We start from the raw sequence: 10,955 nt of genomic DNA on the forward strand, positions 1-10,955 counted from the left end.
TATGGAAACTGATGCAATTAACCTTGCATTGATTTCCTCGATGTAGTAAAGACAATTCTATTTGCAAACCCAGAATGATTATTTTGGTGCAATTAGGGGGAAAACAGTAATTTAAATATGTACAACGAATCAGATATTGTGACAAATACTACAGATGACTCACTATTAAGACACATCGTGGAGAAACATATCCTTTGTCCCTGTGATCAGGGAGAGTGTAAAATACTAAGGTAGTGAACTATGAATAGTCACACAAATATACAATTCCAAACAATTCAAGGGAAACATCTTATGGGGGAAAGTGTGAATTTAGATGGAGACTGGTTTAAAAGTGAAGGCATCTGTGTCAGCCAGTATTCTTGCCTATAAGCAACCAAAAATAAATGTAAAATTTAAGAAAAAAAAAAAAAGTATTAGAAAAATATAGAGGTTAATATCTAAAGGTAGCTAGAAGAGACTCCGAATATAAATGGGAATAAACATGCCCAAAAGGACTAAGAAATAGAAAATACATCAGAGTCTAAATCACATGACCATCTTGATTTGCATATCACCACATCCATTGTAATGGATATGATAAAGAACTGGCCCACTATCCTTGTATCACTAGCTCAGGATTCGGAGTTCTGGGAGAGAGTACTAATAAATCAAGCCTAAAACACAGAGTCTACTCTCCTGGGGAGGGGGAGGATTGGAAGAAAGATGACCTGAGGGGTTGATGGTACTCTAATGGAAATGTAATCTCAATGGGAGATTTCTTCAAAGAACAGTGTGGGTTTCTGAGCTGTTTAGTGCCTACTATCCCCTCTCTGTATAAATAAACTTGAAGCTATGACCAAGAGGATACAGGAAGGGAAGCTCAGTGAAGGGACTACGGAGGAGGGCAGGGGCAGGGTCAGGGTCGGGCGGAGGAGGGCAGGGTCAGGGTGGGGCGGGGAAGGGCAGGGTCAGGGTGGGGCGGGGAAGGGCAGGGTCAGGGTCGGGGAAGATGACATAAGATGCATTATAAATAGCACCTGGGAAAGCTCTGCGACAGGCATGTGTTTGAGCTGTTTAGTGCCTACTATCCCCTCTCTGTATAAATAAACTTGAAGCTATGACCAAGAGGATACAGGAAGGGAAGCTCAGTGAAGGGACTACGGAGGAATTCAGAATCAAAGTCTCTGTGGCTGAAGTCAGTATATACTAAGACAAGGGTGGAAAGTCAGAAAGTGACCATTCACACAGAATTTGCAGGATATAACCCAAATATTTAATGTGTATTAAGTGCAATGGTAAGATTAATTATTTTGGTTTTTGTTTTGTTTTTAGCAAAGGACAAAAAAATACCAATATTTTCTAGACCTATGTTTTTAAGAGATCCTTTTCATTGTCATTTAGAAAATTGATTTAAAAGTAGCCATAGTGACAAGAAAGCCAGTTAAGCCATTTTCTTGATTAGAATCTCTTATCTCTGTTATAAAGATAGTAGGTGGCAATGGAGAGACCAAGATAAAAGATGAGATAGAAATATGTAAAGAAATATGTAAAATATGTGGAATATATGTGCATGAGCACGAAGAAGGTAATTTGTGGAAGGACACAGGAATAAATAGGATCCCCCGAAGTCTGTGATTTCTGAATAACTTACGTTAAAGAGAGATAAACATTGAATTACTGTTAATCTTTCATTTTTTTCCAGAAATAAGTAGTCAAAATGTTTTTACTGATTTTTGAGAGAGACGAGAAGGGGGAGAGAGAGAGAAACATCCATGTGAAAGTGACACATTGATTAGCTGCTTCCCGTACACCCCCTACTGGGGACTGAGCCCACAACCCGGGCATGTGCCCTGACCAGGAACTGAAGTGGGACCTCTCAGTCCATGGGACCATGCTCAATCCACTGAGCCACACCGGCCAGGCAACGAGTAGTCAAAATGTATAGAGAAAATTTTCTACACGGAGCACCTAAATGTTGTTCAAATTTGTAAAAACAAAACTTTGAAACTGTAAGGAATCGGGGGCGCCGCCAAATAAAACAGAGAAGAGACTGGAGAGCCAATCAGCTGAATAAACAGGGATCAGGCTTTATTGGGTACACTCTGGGCAGGTTCACAGAGTCCTAGAAGCCGCGCTCAATGTAGGGGCTCGTGTCTTTTATATCTGCCGGTTGTATCTGGAATTTGTCCCTTAGGGTTTGGCCCTGCGGGGGCTATGCATGGAGCCTCTGGAATGTGAATAGATAAGAGCAAGATGGGAGTTAATCTATAGGCTCCAGGCAAGCCGTTCAGGGTGGGAGACAAGGCTGAGCAAGGTGACAATGGTCGAGCACTTTGCCTGGCGCCAGTCCCCCAGGCCATCGGACAGAAACCCATGGTGAAGGTGGCTGGAATAGAAGAGAAACCTTCATGTTGGGGGAATGGTGGAAAAAATCCAGAAAAGTCAACAAATGCTTTTACCTTATTCTTAGAATTTTAAAGGACTAAGTGATGGGAGATGGGGCCTCTGCTAAATTGGAGGTGAGGTCAGCGATCTGTGAGATCCAGGACCCTCAGAAAAGTAATAGTCCTTGTAGGTAAACTGAAGGAAAATCTCCCCACTAGAGAAGGATGATGGGGACAGCCATTGTTTTCAGCCACACATACGTGTGTGTGTGGGAAACAAAGCAGAGAACCATTCTCTCCAGAGAATCCCTAACCAAACAATACTCTCCTCAGAGATGGAGCTCCCATTAGTTGAGGTCCCAGGATAATACAGATGTCACATACAAATTCAAGTAATTTGAGGAAGGTTTATTAAAGGGACTACTATAAATTTTTGTTTGGAATGAAAAGAATTAGAGAAATTATTAATCTAGCGTTATTTTAGCCCATCCTTTAAAAAAAATGGTTTTATTGATTTTTTTAGAAGGGAGAGAGAGAGAAACATTGATCGGTTGCCTCCTGCACATTCCCCACTGGGAGGATCCTGCATGCCTCACAACCCCGGCACGTGCCCTGCCTGGGAATCCAACTGGGACCTCTCAGTGACACTCAGTCCACTGAGCCACACCGGCTGGGTTAGCCTGTCCTTTTTACGGACATGCCATGAGGCTGTGGCAGCCCACTTCCGACTTGTGCTCGTTAATCCAGGCTGGGTTTTGTTTCTGCCTCAGTCACAGGAAGCTCTACCAGTGGGTATCACGGGTGGGAACCAGTTACCTTTCCCCTCCTAGCAAGGCCAGGCCAATGGTATCGTAGCCTACTTAGAGGAGGGGCACTGATTCCTGCGGCTCGCCTTTTATTGCCCCCGTGTGGCATGTGCCTACAGCCACGACGTGCGCGTGGGGGCTAACTACAGACGAGAGAATGAAACAAGCCTGCTCTCATTATTAGAGCACCTCTACCAGATATCATTGCTTTATGGATGACATTCAGAATAGCATGGATAAATGGTTTAAAGCTATAGGTTTGACTAACATGTTCTATTTTAGTAAAAGTTTCCCAGGAAAGAGAGGCCTCCTGATCTCCCCTCCATGTACCTTGCTGCACTAAAGGACGGTGGAGCGAGCCCGGACCTGTTCCCGACACCCAGGAGACAGATCGAATTGCCCTGAACCCGGGAGACAAACAGACCCCTTGCAGATGACCTCTGACTTGAACTCTGTTCTCTTGCTGTGCCTCTTCCTTATCTGAGAAGCTCCTATGCTCGCCAGCGTGACTTCACATCCACTGGAATGTCACCCTAGCCCTACTTGTCGTTGGCTCCCAAGGGAGGGGGTCTACATGCTTGCTAGCACATCCTGCTGCCCATGGGTAGAGAACACTCACCAAGTTCTACAGAAAGTCAGGGGCATACACCAAAGATGTCACAATATCCCAGCTAACTAACCGGACAAAACAGAACCTTCTCCTTTCCAGATCTGTTTTCCGGGCTCTCCACAGCTACATGGGCAGCCTGGCTGCGAGGCAGCTTGCAAGTCCTCGTCTGAGCCTTTATAGGATTCTGGATCCTGAAGCTGCTTTATCAGTGGCCAAATACAGATTTTTTTATGTCTAGTTTTCATTTTTAAGTTACAAATATTTAAATTAGTATTTATTTAAATTTAAGTGTGTCTTATTTTAAATTTTATTTAAATTAACGATATTTATTAAATAGATTGTTTAAAATAATCCAAAGGAGCAGATTTTTCGCTCTTTGGAGCCTTCCTGCTTTTCATAGCCCCAGCGAAACTTCGCCTGATAACCTGTGGTTGTCGGCCCCAGGCTGCTAGTGCCCTCCAGAGCTCCTCCACCCAGAACCCACACCGACAGGCACACTGTGCTGCTGAGCTCCATCACCGAGACACGGAGGTCCCCTTGTCCCATCTCCTCTCTCCCGGAGTACCCTTGCCCTCCTCGCTTTCTGTATGGTGACCTCTGCACCATAAGCTTCTAGATGGTTCATGAGGTGAGGAACTTGCCCTCTGTGCAACCCTCTCCAAACACCACTCAATAAAGCTCATGTGTTACCACCTCTTCTGGTCGTATCTCTTTTCCTCGATCAGTCCCCAGATCCTTTGGACCCCTATAGACCCGTATCCCACATGTGTAAAGAACTCTCAGGAGAAAAAAACAAAAACAAAAAACTCAAAATTCAATAAGAAAACAAACTAAAAATGGGCAAAATATTTGAAGAGCTACTTCAAAGATGATGTACAAGTGGCAAATAAGTACACGAGCAGATGCTCAACATCACTAGCCATTAGAGAACTCTGAATTAAAACCACCATGAGATACTGTTGTACACCTATTAGACTGGGGGAGGGGTGACAATACCAAGCGTTGAGGATATGAAGCCATTACAATTTTCTTTTTTTTTTTTTTTTTTTTTTTATCCTCACCCGAGGACATTTTTCCAGTTTTTGTTCAGGTAGAGTGGGGGAGAGAGAGGAACAGAGAGAGAGAAACATCGATGTGAAGGGACACATCGAGTGGTTGCCACCCGCACAACCGACCAGGGCCGGGGACAAACTGCAACCGAGGTACGTGCCCCTAGTGGGGACCGAACCCGGGTCTCTCAGGACCGCAGGCCGACGCTCTAACCGCTGAGCCAAACCGGCCAGGGCGCCACTACAATTTTCATACATTGTTGCTGGAAATGTAAAATGATACAACTGTTTTTGAAAATAGTGGGGCAATTTCTTATGAAATTAAATATACACTTACCATATCACCCAGCAATCCTAGTTCTAAGTATTTACCCAAAAGAAATGAGAATTTATGATCATGCAAAAACGTGTGTGTGTGTGTGTGTGTGTGTGTGTGTGTGTGTGTGTATATATATATATATATATATATATATGGTTAAAGCAAGTTTATTCATAAATGTTTTGTTTTAGTCCTTTATAAAATTTTAAAGTTAAATTTATTTTTATATATTTTTCACCTTTTCTACTTTTTTAAAAACATTTTGGAATGTTTTATTAGTGGGCCTAGAGATTTCAGCATGAATCCTTTATTTTACTTATTACATTAAATTACTGCTTATGTGGCTGAAGAATTTTATAACAATGTATAACCTCTTCCCTTTTTGCCACTGTTTTGATATTTTGTACTTCTATATATGTTACAAACCCCTTAAGATATTATTTTAAATATTCATTTATATTTTACACATATTTATTCTTTTGAAAAAAATTTTTATTGATTTTTAGAGAGAGGGAGAGGGAGATAGAAACATCAATGAGAGAGAACGTCGATTGGCCTCCTCCTGCATGTCCTCCACTGGGGATTTGGCACAACCTGGGCATGTGCCCTGATTGGCGACCTCTTGGTGCCTGGGTCAATGCTCAACCACTGAGCCACACCAGCAGGGCTATTTATTCTTTTTTAAAGTTTTTATTTATTGATTTGAGAGAGAGAGGGAGAGAGATACATCAATTTGTTGTTCCACTTATTGATGCATTTATTGGTTTATTCTTGTATATGCCCTGACTGGGGATTGAACCTGCAACCTTGGCATATTGGGATGATGCTCTAACAAACTCAACTACTTGGCCAGGGCCCTTAAACACATTTATTCTTTCTGGTGTTCTTCCTTGCCTCCTGCAGTTCTTTGGTTCCTCTTTGGAATCTTTTCTCTCTCTCTTTTTTTTTAATCCTCACCCGAGGACATTTTTCCATATTTTATTCAGATAGAGTGGGAGGGAGAGAGAGAGAGAAGCATCAACGTGAAAGAGACACATCGACTGGCTGCCACTCGCACGACCCAACCAGGGCCGGGGACAAACTGCAACCGAGGTACATGCCCTTAGCGGGAACCAAACCCAGGCCTCTCTGGACCGCAGGCCAACGCTCTAACCGTAAAAAATCTTCACTGAGGATATTTTTTCATTGATTATTTTTAGAAGGGAGGGGGAGCGAGAGAGAAACATCGATGTGAGACACATCAGTTGGTTGCCTCCCACATGACCCCAACCTGGGCAGGGGATAGAACCCATAATCAAGGTACATGCCCTTGACTGGAAATTCATCCCATGACTCTTTGGTCAGTGGGCCAATGCTTTAACCGCTGAACCAAACTGGCCAAGGCTTTAATCCTCTTAAAAAAATTTTTTTATTCCTCACCCGAGGATATTTTTCTATTTATCATTAGATAGAGTGGGGTGGGGGAGAGACAGAGAGAAACATCGACTGGTTGCCTCCTGCACGACCTGACCAGGGCTGGGGACGAACTGCAACCAAGGTACTTGCCCTTGACCAAATCGAACCCGAGACTCATTGATACGCAGACCAATGCTCTAACTGCTGAACCAACCTGCCCAGGGCTAATCCTCTTTTTGTTTTAATTCTCACCTGAGGATATTTTTCCATTTATTTTTAGACAGAGTGGGAGAGAGGGAGAGAGAGAGAAACATCAATGTGAGAGAGACACATTGATTGATTGCTTCCCACACAACCCTGACCATGGCTGGGGACCAAACCACAACCGAGGTACGTGCCCTTGGCCGGAATTGAACCCACAACTCTTTGGTCTGTGGGTTGATACTCTAATAGCTGAGCAAAACCAGCCAGGGCTAATTCTCATTTTTTAAGGATATTGGCCTGGATACAGAATTCTAGCTGGCACCTATTTGACTTTTGGTATATATTTTTTAAATTAAATTTTGTTTTACTTTTGTTGTATTAAAGTTCTTGTTCTGTTGTCTCTTGTATTTCATCATTTCTGTTGAGAATGCTGGTATCAGTCTTACATTTGCCCCTTTGTAGATAGTGAGCCTCTCCACCCTCCCATCATCCCCCAAACCCCACCGGGTGCTTTTCAAGTTCAGTTACTTGTGTTGGGTTGCAGTAGTTTGAATAGATGTGCCTAGGTGTGATTTTCTTTTTATTCATCCTGATTGGGGTTAGCTGAGCTTCTTGAATCTGTGAGTTGATACCTACCATCCATCTTTTTTTTTAATTCTCAGGTATTATCTCTTTCTTTATTTTATCCTCGCCCGAGGACATTTTTCCATTTTTTTATTCAGACAGAGCAGGAGGGAGAGAGAGGAAGAGAGAGAAACATCGATGTGAAAGGGACACATCGAGTGGGTGCCACCCGTACAACCCAACCAGGGCCGGGGACAAACTGCAACCAAAGTACATGCCCTTAGCGGGAACCGAACCCGGGTCTCTCTGGACTGCAGGCCGACGCTCTAACTGCTGAGCCAAACCGGCCAGGGTTCAGGTATTATCTCTTAAATATTACTTCCATCCAATTCTTTCTCTCCTCTCCTTCTAGGATTCCAATTATATATATCAAAGTCGTTGTGGTTGAATAGAAGTGGGGTCCAAGGACATTGATAAGGAATCCTTTGCCATAGGAAATTGTTGTTGGATTGATCACGTTTAAGGACATTGGATCACTCTGATGATGAGAGGCTATGAGTATGTAAAGAGTGAAGTCAGGGTGCTCAGTTGGTTAGAGCATCGCCCCCATATACCAAGATTGTGAGTTCGATCCCCAGTCAGGACACATACAAGAAGCAGTCAGTGAATGCATAAATAAGTGGAACAATAAATCTCTCTCTCGCCCTGGCCGGTTTGGCTCAGCGGTTAGAGCGTTAGCCTGCGGTCCGGAGAGATCCGGGTTCGGTTCCCGCTAAGGGCATGTAACTTGGTTGCAGTTTGTCCCCGGCCCTGGTTGGGTCGTGCGGGTGGCAACCACTCGATGTGTCCCTTTCACGTCGATGTTTCTCTCTCTCTCTCTCCCTCCCACTCTATCTGAACAAAAAAAAAATGGAAAAATGTCCTCGGGTGAGGATTAAAAAAAAAAAAATCTCTCTCTCTCTCTTAATCCCACCCCCCCAACCCTTCTCTCTCTCTCTCAAAAAAAAAAAAAAAAAAAAAAGAGTCGGATGTTAAATGTCAGAAGACAGAGGAGTTTTCAGGAGTGTATGTTGTGTAAACATCTATGAATGTAAGATAGTAAGATGAGCCTCAGTGAGTTGAGATTTCTTAAGAGGGTGGAAACAACGTTAAGAATGCTCTGGAGAGAACTGTTTATTGCTTTTTCCCAACACACCTATGGCTGAGGGAGGCAGCTACCCCACCTCGCCTCTCCATGGGGAGGTCAGAAGTGGGGATGTTGGCAAGCAGAGGGCAAAGGCAGGGAGAATCTAGCAGCGACCCTAAAGCATGACGAGAGGAGGCAAGAAATCTCAGGCTGGGCTGCCTGGGGATGGGCAGGTAGCAGAACAGGGATTTGCTGTCCCCTTGGATTCACAAACCTACGTCAGGGTGAAGAGGCCCTTGTGACAGAGGGCCTCCCTGTGCCTTACAGTCGGGCGCTGGGGCCCAGAGGGGCCTGGGAGTGCTGACTCCGTCTGTGCCCCCTCTATGGGAAGGCCGGGGCAGGCTGTGCACCCTCTTCCTTCCTGTCTTCCCAACGAGGCCTTCAGTAGCCACCCAGCTCGCCCTCCATGGGGGTCAGGCCTGGCCCGGGCATGGAGGGACAGCTCTTGCCCTGCAGGGTAGCCCAGAGTGTCTCCAGGGACCTGCCTTCCCCAGTGACAGTTTTCACAGGATGCCCCCTCTGGGAAGGTGCTTAAGGACCCACAGCTTATAGAAGAGGAACCTGAGGCTCAGAAGAGAGCCGGTTCCAAGGCAGTCAGTGCCAAGGCCAGACCACAGCCCAGTTCTTGAGCTCCAAGTTGCAGGGCTTTTCACCAGGGCATCTTCCCTCAAGGTCAGAGCTTCTGCCTGCTCCCCACCCCCATATCAAATATCTATACACACACATACACACACAAAGGCACAACCACACACAAAACAATGAGCTCTGCTGCCGGACTCAGGTCAGTGAGCTGGGCTGGGAGCAGGTGAGGGCTCTGTCTGCCCGGGGTGGGCGTGGGGGTGGGGGTGGACGTGCCCACACACATTGGGCAGGTGTGCGGAATGCAGGTGTGCTGGCCTCCCACATCTCCGGGGTAGGTCTGCGCCCCGCCCCGGCGGCGTTCTTCTACCTGAGACAAAGCTGTAGATCCAGAACACGTGTTCCACCGCCTGCAGCTGTCTTCCTTGGGCCCCTACTTGCACACCCAGCACCCTACCCAGCCCGGAGAGCAGGCCAGGAGGCGCACTCAGCTGTAAGGAGCTGAGGTTCCCAATGTCCTTCAGGTAGACTGCAGCACCGCCCAAGGGGCACCAGGGCGTCGGGGTGTGGGAGGATGCTGCAAGGCCAGGAACCAAGTCCTGCTATGGCAGTCACCCTGTGGCCCTAAATGACAGAGCACCAACAGGCCCCTCCTGCCTTTCTATCCTGCTCTGTACTTAGAGCTGACCCAGTCTGTGCCCACAGACACCCTTCCCTCTGGCTTTCAGGTGGCTTATCCAACAGGGGGAGCCACAGGAGACTGGGAGGTAGGAGCACCAGGCAGGGTAATTATTCCCTCAGCATCCTCCCTGCCAAGGGGCAGGGGCAGCCCCTCCTGCAGCTACAGCTCCCACTGGTGCTGCCTGCTCAGAACCTGCCCACTTGGGCACAGGCCTGTTGGCTTCTCTGCTGCCCACAGCTGTCAGGAAGCTCTCGTTCCCTCTTTTCTGGGGTTTGCCATTCGCCTGTCAGGTGTCAACTTGGGACCCAACCCCAGGACCCAGGCTGGCTCCTGCCACATGTCAGAACATCCCTGCCCTTCTCCCCAGAGGCCCAGCCAGTCAGGCGCAGATCAACTAAAACTGGAATCCAGGCCGCTGGCCTCCCAGAGCTGGCTCGAGGCCTGAGATCTCAGGGAAGATAGACAGGTCAAGGAGCGGCAAAGGTTCAGATAGAGCTGTGACCCCTCCTCCTGGAGGCTCCATTCCTCCCTGCAGGGTGCCTAGTAGGGACGCGCCCCGCAGCATCAGCTTCCTGCAGGCACTGGCCAGAGGCCATGGGTTACATAGCTGTCCCCTTGCCAGCCTGAGGCTTCTGCAGTCACTCATCTCTGGGTAACTTCACCCCCCTTTTGCCCTTCCAACCCCTTCAACACTGTTGTTTGAAACACCCAGTAGTTTGTTTTCCTGACTAGTCACTCACTGTTACACTCCCTCAACTATCTCCTTAGACACATCTCACATCTAAAACCAGAATTCAGGTTAGAGACAAGGTACGATGACCCACTGAGCCCAAGCACTACTGATTTTCCTTTCCTCGTTTCCATTTTGATAACTTCCCCGCTGTGGCCAGAAGGTGGCAGTACACTGCTACCCAACTCCCCTGCGGTCCTAGACCTGCAGGGACGGGATTGCCCACAGATCATTCTATTTCCAGTGCACTTATCAGCTAGGTAATCCAAAGGCTTATAAATAAAACCCGACAACAATCAAGAAATAAATTCCTTCCCTGGCCGGTTTGGCTCAGCGGTTGGAGCGTTGGCCTGTGGTCCAGAGAGACCCAGGTGTGGTTCCCACTAAGGGCATGTACCTCGGTTGCAGTTTGTCCCCAGCCCTGATGAGTCATGTGGGTGGCAACCACTCAATGTGTCCCTTTCACAT

The sequence above is a fragment of the Molossus molossus genome, unplaced genomic scaffold (genome assembly GCF_014108415.1).
Source record: "Molossus molossus isolate mMolMol1 unplaced genomic scaffold, mMolMol1.p scaffold_m16_p_18, whole genome shotgun sequence".
Lineage (NCBI taxonomy): Eukaryota > Metazoa > Chordata > Mammalia > Chiroptera > Molossidae > Molossus > Molossus molossus.